A 13,626-nucleotide genomic window follows, 5' to 3' on the forward strand; every position below is an offset into this window, starting at 1 on the left:
GTCTTCTCATTTTTTCTCCTCTAGGATTTACTAGGATTTGATCCTGGGGACCTCTGATATGGAGAGAGTTTCCCTGTCAGCTGCACCACCTCAGTTCCTGGTTTTTGCTACACTTCACCTTGATTCTCCCCTTTGTCTCTCTTTTGTTGCATCATCATCTTGCTGTGTGACTCACTTGTGTGGGCACTTGGCTCACCACAAGCACTAGGTTCACTACATGGGCACTCATGTGGGCACTCAACTCACCATGGAGGCACTTGGCTTGCTGCACTGGTACTTGGCTCACCATGCAGGCACCCACGTGGGCACTCAGGCTACTGTACAGGCACTTGGCTCGGCACATGGACACTCTCATGGGCACTTGACTCACTGTGCAGGCACTTGGCTCGCTATGCGGGCACTGGCTCATTGCACTGGCATGCTGTATTAGTTAGCCAAAGGGATGCTGATGCAAAATATCAGAAATTGGTTGTTATTTATAAAGGGTATTTATTTGGGTAGGTACTTACAGATACCAGGCCATAAAGCATAAGTCACTTCCCTCACCAAAGTCTATTTGGTGCAAGATGGCTGCCGATGTCTGCGAGGGTTCAGGCTTCCTGGGTTCCTGTGTTCCTGGGGCTTGCTTTACTCTGGTTTCAAGGTTCCTTCCTGGGGCTGACTTTCTTTCTCTGCATGCTGACTTCCCAGGGCCCCAGCTTAAGTCTTCAGCATCAGACTCCAACATCAAAACTCCAACATTAAAAGCCCTCAACTCTGTTCTCTGCCATGCCTTTTATCTGTGAGTCCCCGCCCACCAAGGGGTTGGGACGCAACACCCTAATCATAACTCAATAATGCCCAGGTGCAGATCAGATTACAAGCATAATCCAATATTTCTTTTTGGAATTCATCAATTGTATCAAACTGCTACAGGAATGCTTAGGGTGCCATGGGCTTCTCCTACCATTTTAAAGCTACATTTTCTTGTGTCAGTACTCATATTGTTAACTCTTCAATTGTTTTCTGGAGTTCTGAGGAAGATAACTGACAATTTTGCTAGTTGTTCATAGATTCTGTGGGGGAACACCACTCTGGATCATCTTTGCCATCATCTTAGTAGACTGCATTCATCTTTCCTTAATTTTTGAGGGATCATTTAGCTGGACTTAGAATTCTTAGATTACAGTTTCCTTCAGCACTTTGAATATGTCATCCACTGCTTTCTGGTTTCTATGGTTTCTGATGAGACATTAGTTTTATTTATATTACAGTGTCTTATATAATGAGTGGCTTCTCTTGTTTCTCTCAAGACTCTTGCTTTGTTTTTGTCTTTTGATAGTTTGATTATGATGTGTATAGGTGTGGATATCTTCAAATTCTTTCTACTTGGATTTTTTTAGTTTCTCCAAGGAAATTACCAGACAGGTCAAGTAATGACAGTTCTCTGAGAATGAGGCTTTGAATTAGCTCTATCTTCATTCTGATATAGAGAATGTGGGATGTTATTTTTCAAGGCAAGAAAAGGACATGGTGCTAAGGTAAGTTAAAATGTTGCAGAACTTGTTCTTACAAAGATTTAACTGTTTTTTTCTTGAATAAACTTTCTGCACATTGCTTTAAGCCTTTGGTTAATTTCCAGAATTCTGAAATTTGGTTCTACAATTTTTGCCATTTTTAAATTGCTTTTTATGGAGGAGAGAATTTTCAGAGGTCCTTAAACTGCCTAACAACTGATTTCTTTCCACTTATTTTTTGATATTTCTTTTTCCTCTTTTATATACTTATTTTATAGTTTGATACTTTGATAATTCTGTTACACTTTTATTATTTACTTTCTATTGTTTTCCAGGTACACAACTATATCATCTGTAAATAGAAATAGTTTTACTTCCTGCTTTCCAAATGTTGTTCTTCTAATTGGTTTCTCTCTCCTGTTAATTGAATTGGGTAGCATGTCTACTTCAATGTTGAAGAGTAGTGGATCAGTGGGAAGCCTTCCTTGTTTCTGATATATACTTTTCCCCAATGTCTTTACTTTTTAAAAAGATATATTTTCTTTTTTCAGAAAGATACTAGATTACATAAATGTTACATAAAAATTATAGGGGATTCCCATATGCTCTGTTTCCTACCCCTCCCACATTTTCCCACATTAACAACATCCTTCATTATTGTGGTGCATTTTTTACAATTGATGAACACATTTTGGAGCATTGCCACTAAGCATGGATTATAGTTTGCATTGTAATTTACACTCTCTCCTGAACAATTTTGTAAGTTATGGCAAGATGTATAATGACCAGTATCTGTCATTGCAATGTCATTCAGGACAATTCCCAAGTCCCAAAAATGTCCCCAAATTACAACTGCTTTTCCCTCTCCTTCCCCTCAGAACCTTCAATGGCCACAACCTGCTCATCAGTGATATAAGTTCTTCCATTGCTAGAATCACAATAAGTCTATAGTAGAATAACAGTAAGTCTACTCTGGTCCATTGTTCATTCCCCAATCCTGAATATTCTGGGATGGTAATGCCCACTCCCCCTCTAATTGAAAAGGGGCTTAGATCCCTTGCGGCAAATAGATGGGACTATCTTGCTGGCAGTTGCAGGCTCTCTCTGGTCCTTGGGATGATCATTGTCCAGCATCATCTCCATGTTAGTTGTTCTGGGTGAGTTCAATGAACTGGAGAGTACGTGTTGTAATTCTGTTGAGATGCAGGGCCCAACTGGCACATGGACAGCCCAAAGATTTAAGTCTCTTGGACATACACCTATCACCTCTAGTATTAAGTACCCATAAGATTTTTTTAATAAAAAGTAACTTCATTTCCCAATGATAAGTCTTTTGATTTTTAAAATTTGTTAGTGATTTCTCATTTCTTTCCTTAGGCTCTGGGATTATTATTTTAATATTTCTAGTTTATGGAACTTACTGATATTTTCTTTGCAGCTTTTCTTTTGTGAATGATCAATCTTTGCTTGAAAAGATGATGTATTTTCTTTTATCAATGTCTGTTTGATATATTTTCATGTATATTCCTGATTCTGTTGTTTAATTCCTTCATATCCTTGCTCTTTGGTCCATTTGGTCTCTTTGTTACTAAGTGTGACATGTTAAAAACTCCTAAGATTGTTTCTATGTATCCTTTATCCTTTGTAATTTTTGCATGTTAAAGCTTTTTGTATTATTTAATATTGTATAAATATTTCATAGATATTTAAATTTATAGCATTACATTTTAAATTATGGCTTTTAGCACCAAGAAAGGATCCTTTCTTTTCACATTTATGCTTTTCTTGACTTCATATTTGTATTAATATCCTGGCATTCTTATTATTTTATTTGTCTGATACCTCTTAACCCTCTAGAATCATTTTCCTTTAGATGAATGTCTTGTAAACAGTATATAAATGTGGAACAAATTTAAAAAGAAACTATTTTAAAAGTGAGTTATGCACACTCACATTGCTTGAAATTAATATATTTGATCTTAACTCTGCATATAATTTTATGTTAAAATTAGTGTGGGTATTAAAAATATATTTTCTGACTTTTTTTCTCTGTATTTCTTTTAAAAAAAAAAGATTTATTTATTTATTTATTTCGCTCCCCTTCCCCTCTCCCCGCAATTTTCTGCTCTGTGTGTCCATTCGCTGTGTGTTCTTCTGTGACTGCTTATCGGCAGAACTGGGAGTCTGTGTTTCTTTTTGTTGCATCATCTTGTGTCAGCTCTCTGTGTGTGCGGTGCCATTGTTGGGCAGGCTGCACTTTTTCCTCGCACTGGGCGACTCTCCTTACGGGGTGCATTCCTTGTGCATGGGGTTCCCCTACATGGGGGACAGCCCTGCGTGGCAGGGCACTCCTTGTGCACATCAGCACTGCGCATGGGCCAGCTCCATATGGGTCAAGGAGGCCCGGGGTTTGAACCGCGGACATCCCATGTGGTAGGCGGATGCCCTGTCCACTGGGCCAAGTCCGCTTCCCTCTCTGTATTTCTTTTCTTTTTAAAAATATCTTTTGCTATTTAGGAAGGTTCATATTTCTGTTTTACTGGTTACTTTTGTATTTGTACATTTCCTAATGCCCTATTACCTACTTTTTATTTGACTTACTGTTTTATGTCATTTCTGTTTTAAAGGTATTTTAAACTACTGCTTATTGCCTTTACAACAAAGAATTTACTCTGTCCCTCATTCTTTGCCAATTTTTATTTACTTACTTCAGCTTTGTTGGAATATCTTCTATTAAATTCTTCAAGAATGTCTCATATAGACAGTTTATGAGTTCTTGCTTGTTTAATACTATTTTTGCTATAATTTGATACTTGAAGGACATAAACTCTCATGCACATCCTTCCCTTGAGCTTTTTGAAAATGCCTCTCCATTTTTGCTTCCTTTTTAATGTTGTTTTTGAGGGCTAATTTTGAGGTTCCTTGTGTAAATTATTTAAACATTTTTTTTTTTTTTGCATGGATGCCCTGAGAATTTTTTCTTTATATTTAAGTCTAAAAGTTTTACTTGACTATGTCTCAGTTTTTTCTTCATCCCTAGTGGGACATATCAATACCAGTATTCAGGTATTTTAAAATTATTTACAGGGAAATGGATGTGGCTCAACCAACTGGGCTCCTGTCTACCATATAGGAGGTCCAGGGTTCAATGCCCAGGGCCTCCTGGTGAAGGCAAACTGGCCTACATGGTGAGCTGGCTTACATGGAGTGCTGGCCCACACAGGAATACTGCCCCGTGCAGGAGTGCTGCTCTGGTTGGAGTTGCTGGCCAGTGTGGGAAAGCTGTCCTGCACAGGAGTGCTGGCTGACGCTGATAACTGGTGCAGCAAGATGACACAACAAGAGACACAGAGGAGAGAAAATAAGAAGACATAGCATAATGGGGAGTTGAGGTGGCACAAGAGAGTTATTACCTCTCACCCACTTCCAGAGTTCCCAGGATTGGTTCCCAGAGCCGCCTAATGCGAATGCAAGCAGACACAGAAGAACACACAGTGAATGGACACAGAGAGTAGACAACAGGGGAATTGATGGGGTGGGAGAAATAGATAAAATAAATCTTTAAAAAAATAAGAATTATTTACAGAAAAATTTATACCAATATAGTTTAAAATATTAGTTATATTAAATTGTTTTATTTTTCTTCTTTAGGGTCTCCAATTATATATATATTGTTTCTTCTTCTCTTGCCTTCCACTTCAACTACTTTCTCTTTGAAAATGTTTACTTATTTGTTTGTTTCCTCTTTGGTTGACTTCATCCTTTTCTTTAATGCACCTTATAATGTTTTTATTCAAGTTTTTTCTGTGGGTACTGTGGTGGTTTAATTATGTATGTACCCCCAGAACATCATGTTCTTAAAGCTAATCCATTCTGGTGGAGCATTCTGAATGAGGCTAACTTCAGTTAAGATATGACCCAACTCATTCAGGTTGGGTCTTAATTCTCTTTCAATAGTTCATTATAAATGGGATGAATACAGAAAGAGGGAAGAGCCATGGAAGCAGGAAGCTGAAAGAAACAAAACCCAGAAGAGAAGGGAGAGACCAGCAGATGTCACCAAGTGCCTTACTATGTGACAAAGGAACAATTGCCAGCAGCTGGTCTTTGGGAAGAAAGCATCACCTGGATGATGTCTTAATTTGGACATTCTCACAACATTAACTGTAAGCTAATAAATTCCCATTGTTTAAAGCCAACTGATTTCATGGTATCTGCTTTAAACAGTCTAGAAAACAAGAACAGGTACAATGTAATTTCAGCTTCCTACCAAATATGACTTTTTTTTTGCTTTATTTCTTTCCTGAGTAAAATCAACCCTTGTTTATTACTTTCTGGGTGTTTTTGGTCAATTTCTGCTTTTAGTTTTGTAAATTCTGATTCTAAGTGTTTCTAATATCATCAATGCCTCTTCAATGTATTTAATTCAATTTGGAGTGCTTTTTTATTACAGTTTTTTTTTCCATCTAAATTGTTTGGAATCTCATTTTCTGTTTTATTTTCAAAATAGTTTTATAGATAAAGACATTTTCTGCCTCTGAATTTATATGGACAGGGATGGCAATTGAGGGACTTAACAGGATTTGTAGTTCAAGAATGCCCTCTTCTGCCTGCAGTAAAATTGCTTTTATTTTATTTTATCCTGTTTTTTTTTTTATTCTGAGAGGGAAAGGGTAGGTAGAAGGTTTATGTATTGTTCAAATTTTGAATTATATTTTGCTTTGAAATATTTTGAATTTTCCCCTTTTGCCCTTTTTTCCTTCATTGCATGGTTCTCACAAAACATTTCTCCTTGTGCTGTTTTTTTAATTTTTGTTTTTTTTTTTAAGGAATGTCTGTTTCTTTCATTAAAAAGCATAGCAAAACCAAAGAGCACTGTATGCTTTAAAGCAGCAGCAATCACAGGGCACATATGTATGAGACACCTCAAGCAAAATAGAAACTAACCTTTAAAAACTACAAGGTGTTATTTAAAGATGCTGAAGACTACTTGTTATCCTTTTCTCCTCTATGGTTGTTAATCTTTCCAAGATATCCCTCTTGCATGCTTCCCACACTTTAAGTCCCTTCCCTTTAGTCAATACTGTGATCTACCATTCTACTTTTTCAGTATTTTTACACACAGAGGGCAGATTTTCTATCTCTGGAAGTGATTTTGAATTTTGGATTACTGTTAGCTCTCCTCTTCCTTCACCAATTGTTTCTAAGTTGCCCACATACAGCATTAAACCTGTGGTAGGGAGCATGGGAGATAGCTTACTAGTATTCAATATTTAGTTTTTACTCACAAGTAATTTGAAGTTTGGTCATTCTTTGTCTTTTGGTTTTGCCGAGGGTTTGAGTTTTGTGTGGCTTTATGATATTTTTAAATTCTTGCTTGCTTTCTTAGAATAATTTGAGAGTATTCCATTTGCATGGCTACCATTGTCTCAACTCACCAGAATTCTTCCTTTTGTATGTTTACTGGTACTTTCTTGAGTTAGCATTATTATGACATACCTCTTAAAGGTAAAAACCACTTTTCCTTAATTAAAAAAAACAACTTTGATATTTGAGTATTGTAATTGGAGGAAAAGTCTTCATGTAAAAAGAGCACCTGGACCATCATATTGCCATTTTGACCATCAGAGATTAGTTTTCTTTTTGGAAATATCTTGCTAATTTCTCTAATATATCTATCCCTTGCTAATTCCTCTAATATCTCTATCCCTTGCTAATTCCTAAGGGTAGAGATTTTTTCTTTTAGCACTGTGGACTAAATGTGTCATGAGACTCCTGATTTAGTCCAGAATTCTTAAAGTTAGAATTATGTGCAGGCTTTAGACAGTAATAAAATATTCTGAAATGGTACAAAAAATTTCATGCTCAACAAAATGCAATATATAGGTATTATTTGACTTCTGGGTAAAACAAAATAATTGTAAAAATCCTTCTTAGTACAAGTTTGGAAATTTGAATATGGAATGACTTGTTAATTTTAATAGTATGATATTAAGTATTAGGTTAGAGAGAAAAATATCCTTATTTTGTAGCAATGTATGCTGAAATATATAGTAAAAATGTCATGATATTTGCAATTTATAAAACCCAATATAAAATAGGTGAAGATGAAAAAATTGCAAAGTGTAAAATTGATTAAATATATATAATGAATGTATCAAGGTTCTTGATATTATTTTTCCACAATTCTATTTTAACATAATAAAAATTTTTAAAAATGGTGTTTGTATGTTGCATATTATTTTGAGGAGAAGGTCCCTAGCTTTTCAAAACTTTTAAGTTTCTTAAGGGAGTCTATGACTGAAGAAATGGTCAGAACCATTGAATTTTTATAGCACAAGTAAGGCAAGGCTGGTGTATGTCAACAAGCCTGTACCAAATGCTTTAAACCACACAACATAATTTATATGATAGCTTACAACTTACCTTGACTCTGAAGTCACCTTCCTATCCTTCCTACTTTCAATGTCCTCCACGTGCTTCAATTTTAGTAGCATGTTCCTTTGCCTTTTTTCCTTATGAACTCTTCCCAAGAAGATACTGGAAACAGGAATTGTTCCTGTGCCTACTAAGGTCTGTCCTCTGAGTTTTGTTATATGAAGATTCTACTTTTCACCTGATGATAGATATTGGAATATTTATCCCATATTCAGGCAAAACTACATCCACCCTCAAAGTGGGTTCTATCTCACAGGACCCAGTCAATATCTAAATAACAGAATAACACAATAATATAATAAACAACTGTGTTTGAGGAAATAATCTTGTAAAAATCTTACATCTCCTGTTAGTAGGATACCTAACTGTCTCAGTTTTCCCCAGACTGAGAATTTCCAGTGAGGAGCTTTCAGTGCTAATACAGAGAATGTCAGGACAATTTGGTCACTTTACCTGTTAGATCTACATTTTATTGTGCTTGTATCTGTAGCATCTTAGAGGATTCTGGAAAAAAAGAAGGCTATCAATAAATGTATACTGAATAGAAACATGATTTATTATCGTGGCTTAGAGATGGTATAAAAGGTGAGCCAGAATCTTTCCATAGACCCTTTGTCAGGCATTGCTCAAGAATGGAACTATGTTATCTCCTTTGGCTGCTAGGTGATCTGAGGAGGTGTCCTCTGTGGCTGGATGCTGTCTTTGCTTCGCTTACTCTCTCCAAGGCTAATGTATATACACAAGGGTTTAGGAGGAAGCTTTCATGGAGAGAGTTTCAATTTCAACTTGAATTTCAATATATGCCTCATCTTTATTTCATAACATATTTGATTTGCATCAGATAAACAAATATTTGTCTTAAATCTTCTCTGGAACAAGGAAAACTTTTAAATATCAAGTAAAAATTTAAAGTCATGTAAATACATTGGAACACTTACTAAATCTTTTAAATTATTTCTTCTTAAAGGAAAAAAGTCAGAAAAATGAAAATCACAAAAGTCCTGGACTTAATTGTTGAATGATGAATTGTTTACAATAGGCTTCATCTCATGTTTATACCATCTACTAATTTGCTCACAGAGCAGGTAATACCTACCAGCCTCATATTTATTAATCAGTACATACAGTGGTATGTAACAGAATGATTAAAATAAGTCAGTTTTGGTTCTGATCCTTGTTGGGTGGCTTTATTTCATTCTTCTTAAAAATATAAGATATAAGCATACTTTATCATGAATGTGTGCTTTGCATATTGTAAATGAGTAAATGGGGTAAGTTTCAGAATTTTGAATTGAAATAATATAGTGTTTTTGCTTTTGTTTTGAAGTTCCCATGTTAATTCAAACAATTCAAATTTAAGAATGAGGATCTAGTTCCTAAATCTCCTATATGAACTCCAGTGGTACCATGTGTCTTACTGAGCCATGTACCTTTGATCATAATTCTTCATTTACTTGTCTTTCAATAATTGGATGGACATGGTATCAGCACCTTAAATGCTACTGATTTTTACATCATCTTCCCTAATTGTCAGCCAGTTGTTTCACATGTATTTTTGCTTTCCATGTGACCAATTAAAAGAGTGAATGATTCTTAGAACCATGGCCAGACTGCAGCATGTGGGCACCTTGGAAAATTCAGTAACTTTCAAGCCCATATATCTTAAGTATTTTTCCAACTTGGTTGAGGAAAGGCTAATCAAAGAAGGAGTAGAAAGACTGGATATAGATGTCCTCAATGACTCCTCTATTGTCTGGATAAGTTCATCTCTGATTCTGAACTAGAACAGACCACTCAGGTAAACAATATAGCTCCATCTTCATAAGGGATTTTGACGACTGTAGCAGTTTGATATGGTTTTGAATTCCAAAAATAGATACTGGATTATATTTGTAATCTAGCCTATTACTGGGCATGATTGAATTATGATTATGGCTTTGATTGGGCCATGTCATTAGGGAGTTGAGTCCCTGCCCCTTGGTGGGTGGGGACTCACAGATAAAAGGCGTGGCAAAGGACAGAGTTGAAACTTTTGATGTGAGGCTTTTAATGTTGGAGTTTTGACGTTGGAGTTTGATGCTGAAGCTGGAGCCCTGGGGAGAGAGACAGAGCCATTCGCCTGATAGTCTATAGGTGACCTTGTGGAGAGAGGCAAAGCCTAGAGAACCTCATAGTCTACAGCTGACCTTGTGGAGAAAACAGGAGCTAAGCCCAGAGGAACCCAGAAAACTTGAATCCTCGCAGACATCAGCGGCCGTCTTGCTCCAACACGTGAAAATAGACTTTGGTGAGGGAAGTAACTTATGCTTCACGGCCTGGTATCTGTAAGCTCCTACCCCAAATAAATATCCTTTATAAAAAGCAACCAGTTTCTGGTATTTTGTATCAGCACCCCTTTGACTGACTAATACAAAAACGTACTATTGTTATTTGAGCATATTGCTTGTGATGCTTTTTAATGTATTAACTTGGATAGGCTTCAGTCCCCAGTTGGTATTTTGTAGATGTGATCGAGGTCCATAACAAGTGACTCCAAGATAATCTTGTGGGATCTGATTCAATCATTTGAAGCCTTTAAAAGATGAGGTGAATCTTCCCTGAGAGAAGAAATTCTATCTGTGGACAGCAGCTTTAGAGTTCTGGCCTTGATGGCCTGCTCTATGGATTTTGGAGCTGCCTAGACAGCTCCCACAATTGTTAAGCCAATTTCTTGCAGCAAATCTTTTTAACTCTAATCAGTTCTTCTTTTATGATTGTACCCTGACTAATACAGATTTTCGTTCCAGAGGTAGTTCTAGAGAAATATAACCTCAAGATACTTTTCTGAATTGGTTCTGAGTTTTCTAGAATTAATTCTCTACTATAATTAGATTTAAAGGTACTAATGACCTTCCACTGGAAGTCCATGTTATGATGTGGCAAGAGAGAGGAACAAAATATTGCTATTGGTTACTCCTAATCAAGAAAGCAAGGTTCTGAGGGATAATGTATTTGTTATTTTAGACATTTTAGTGAAAGTAAAGAGTACAATGGGATAGCCTAGGTACTGTGCTGGAAAAGTAGGTAAAGAGAAGAATGAGTTCAGGGCTTCAAATTCTCAGCTCATTTTCCACATAAATGACCTGAAAACTTCTACATCTGTCTTGAATGAAACCCTGATTTCTCTTAGCCAAAGGACTGATATTTCTAAAAATCAAACCCAGAGTTTCACTCTGCAAGTGGCTGAATTACAATACAAATTGAATTTCCAACAAATCAATTTGTGTTATAATTTGGGTGTCTTCTGGTAAAGTATGGCACTGATAGGGAAGAATGGAATTCTGAAAATTAGGATGGGTATATATGGCCATATTTCAATGAAACTGGAGACATTGAATCTCTAAATTCTGCTGAGTCTTCTTTTGTCTAGAGAAGGAACTTTTTCACTACTTCCTGAGGAATGGTGATGTCTTCCTCTCAGGTTATGGCTTTGCAAGGTGCTGCTGGTTATCCCCAGGACCTACCCCTGCCATCCCTCTTTGCTTCTAGACCTATTTTTCTTTGCTGCTGTAACAAATTGCTATAAACTTAGTGACTTAACAATACAAATTTATCTTTGGTTTTGTGGGTTATAGATCTACAAAAGCTAAAATTTAGGAGTCAATAAGGCCAGCTTCTTTTCTGGAGGCTGTAGTGGACAATCTGTTTCTTATCTTTTCCAGTTTCTAGAGGGTTCACACATTATTTGTTTCATGACCCCCTTCCTCCACTATGAAAACCAGAAAGGTGAGTTGAGACCTTCTCATGTTGCTATCTCTCTGGTTCTGACTGTAGCCAGGAAACCTTCTCTATCTTCAAAGAATTATGTGGTTGGATTGGGTCCTTAACCTTAATCACATATGCAAAAGTGATCTCAGTATGTAAAATTTCTTTTCTGCCTTATACTTAGAGAAATTCACACTCTAGCTTTGCTCTAATTAGTTTCATTTTTAAGAGCCTAACATGGGATCATCAAAGTAACAAGTCTCAACTGTACAACTTGAAATCTCATTAACACATGCATTAAAATATTTGCTGCTTGGGTGATCTGAAGTAATGTGGTAACCAGCAAGGTGATCAAGATGGGGTGTAGAGAGTCAACTTTTCCTGGCATCTGACATGTCACTTTAAGGAAAATATTAGTTCCATTTTATAAGCATATCATGAGTGTAATAGAATCTCTAAGTATAGCATTTTAGATGAATTACAATGTAATGTTCATTGTACATTCTGTAGGCTTATTTGCTTTGAGATACCACTATGACTTGTTTTATGGAAGACAAAAAGAAAAAGAATGGGAAATCTGCATATTGCCATTTTTAAAAAGATTAGACTTAAAATTATACTAGTTAAAATATTAGTGTTCAAGTGCTTTCACTGAAGCTATTCATAAATACCTTTCAATTAGTCTACCTGGTAAGTACTTCACTGAATTTTCTAGTCTGAGATGACCAGATGGTAGAATTATAAGATTTGAAGTTCAGAAGAACTCAGGTCATTCAATCCAACATCTTAACTTTACAGATATGGAAACTAAGGCTCAGAGCAGTGGCTTATATAGATATCTGTTTCTTCCTTTATAAGCAAAAGAATTTTAGACTTAGACAAATGAGTCTATTATGAATACACCACAGAGAAAACTGATTTGCTTATGACATTGTATTTAACATCCTAAACAAATGAAAATAGAACCCATGAGAAGAGTTATGATAGAGCGTAAAAGGTCTCCATTCTATTAATTATACAATGACATTGCTATGGTTAGTGATTTCCAATCTCTAGAGAAAGAAGGTCATATCCTAAGTAACTGTAATTGGTTTTCAAAGATGAGACCTGGGACCTCAAGGTGTATATTCTGTGAAGGTTTATATACTACCATGGGTCAATGTTGCACCCCTCTGCCATACTTTCTCATTCTCCTTCTATTTCATTGCCTCACTTGTTTAAAGCTACAGAGCCTTTTCCCTTAGAAAGCTTTCATATGCACTAGTTTTGCTTTTAAGCATACTTGTTTTTTCTGTTTTGTTTTGTTTTTGGCTGAGTACTGTGTCCAGAAGAATACATGGTAGGAATTTCAAAGTCACTCTTTAAACTCAAGCAGTACTTACCTTGATCAGAACATGCTACTTTTCTGTTTTGTTTTATTTTGTACAGATATTATACTTTCGGGTGGGTCATGGCCTTGGAAGGAAGAAAAACAGACAAATGTCATATGATGTCCTGAATTATTTAAGGCTTATTCATTGGTAATATAGAAGAAAAGATGAAAACTCAGTACATACAAAAGTTACAGCAGGTTGTTAGCACTTTGATAAATGATACAGAATGTAACAAGTATGAAAATGAGTAATTGTTTGTTTGTTTTAAATTTTAGATTCCTTTAAATTTGCAGTTATTTTTATTTTCCCAATGTAAACAACACATTTTCATTGTGAGAAATTTTGCAAAGTATGTAACATAGTTGAATATGTTTTCTGTAATTATAAATATGAAGAATAAAATATTATTTGACATTTTGAATCTGATGAGAATTTTAGCATGTAATAATTTCATTCTTTCCTTCTCTACACTCAGTTTTTTAATGTTGTCTGGGTGTAGGCCCAAGTTGGTGTTATTTATTTCAAGGGACTGATTTTTTAAGATATCATTTTGATACATTTTAAGTTTTAGAACC

The sequence above is a fragment of the Dasypus novemcinctus genome, chromosome 8 (assembly GCF_030445035.2).
Source record: "Dasypus novemcinctus isolate mDasNov1 chromosome 8, mDasNov1.1.hap2, whole genome shotgun sequence".
NCBI lineage: Eukaryota > Metazoa > Chordata > Mammalia > Cingulata > Dasypodidae > Dasypus > Dasypus novemcinctus.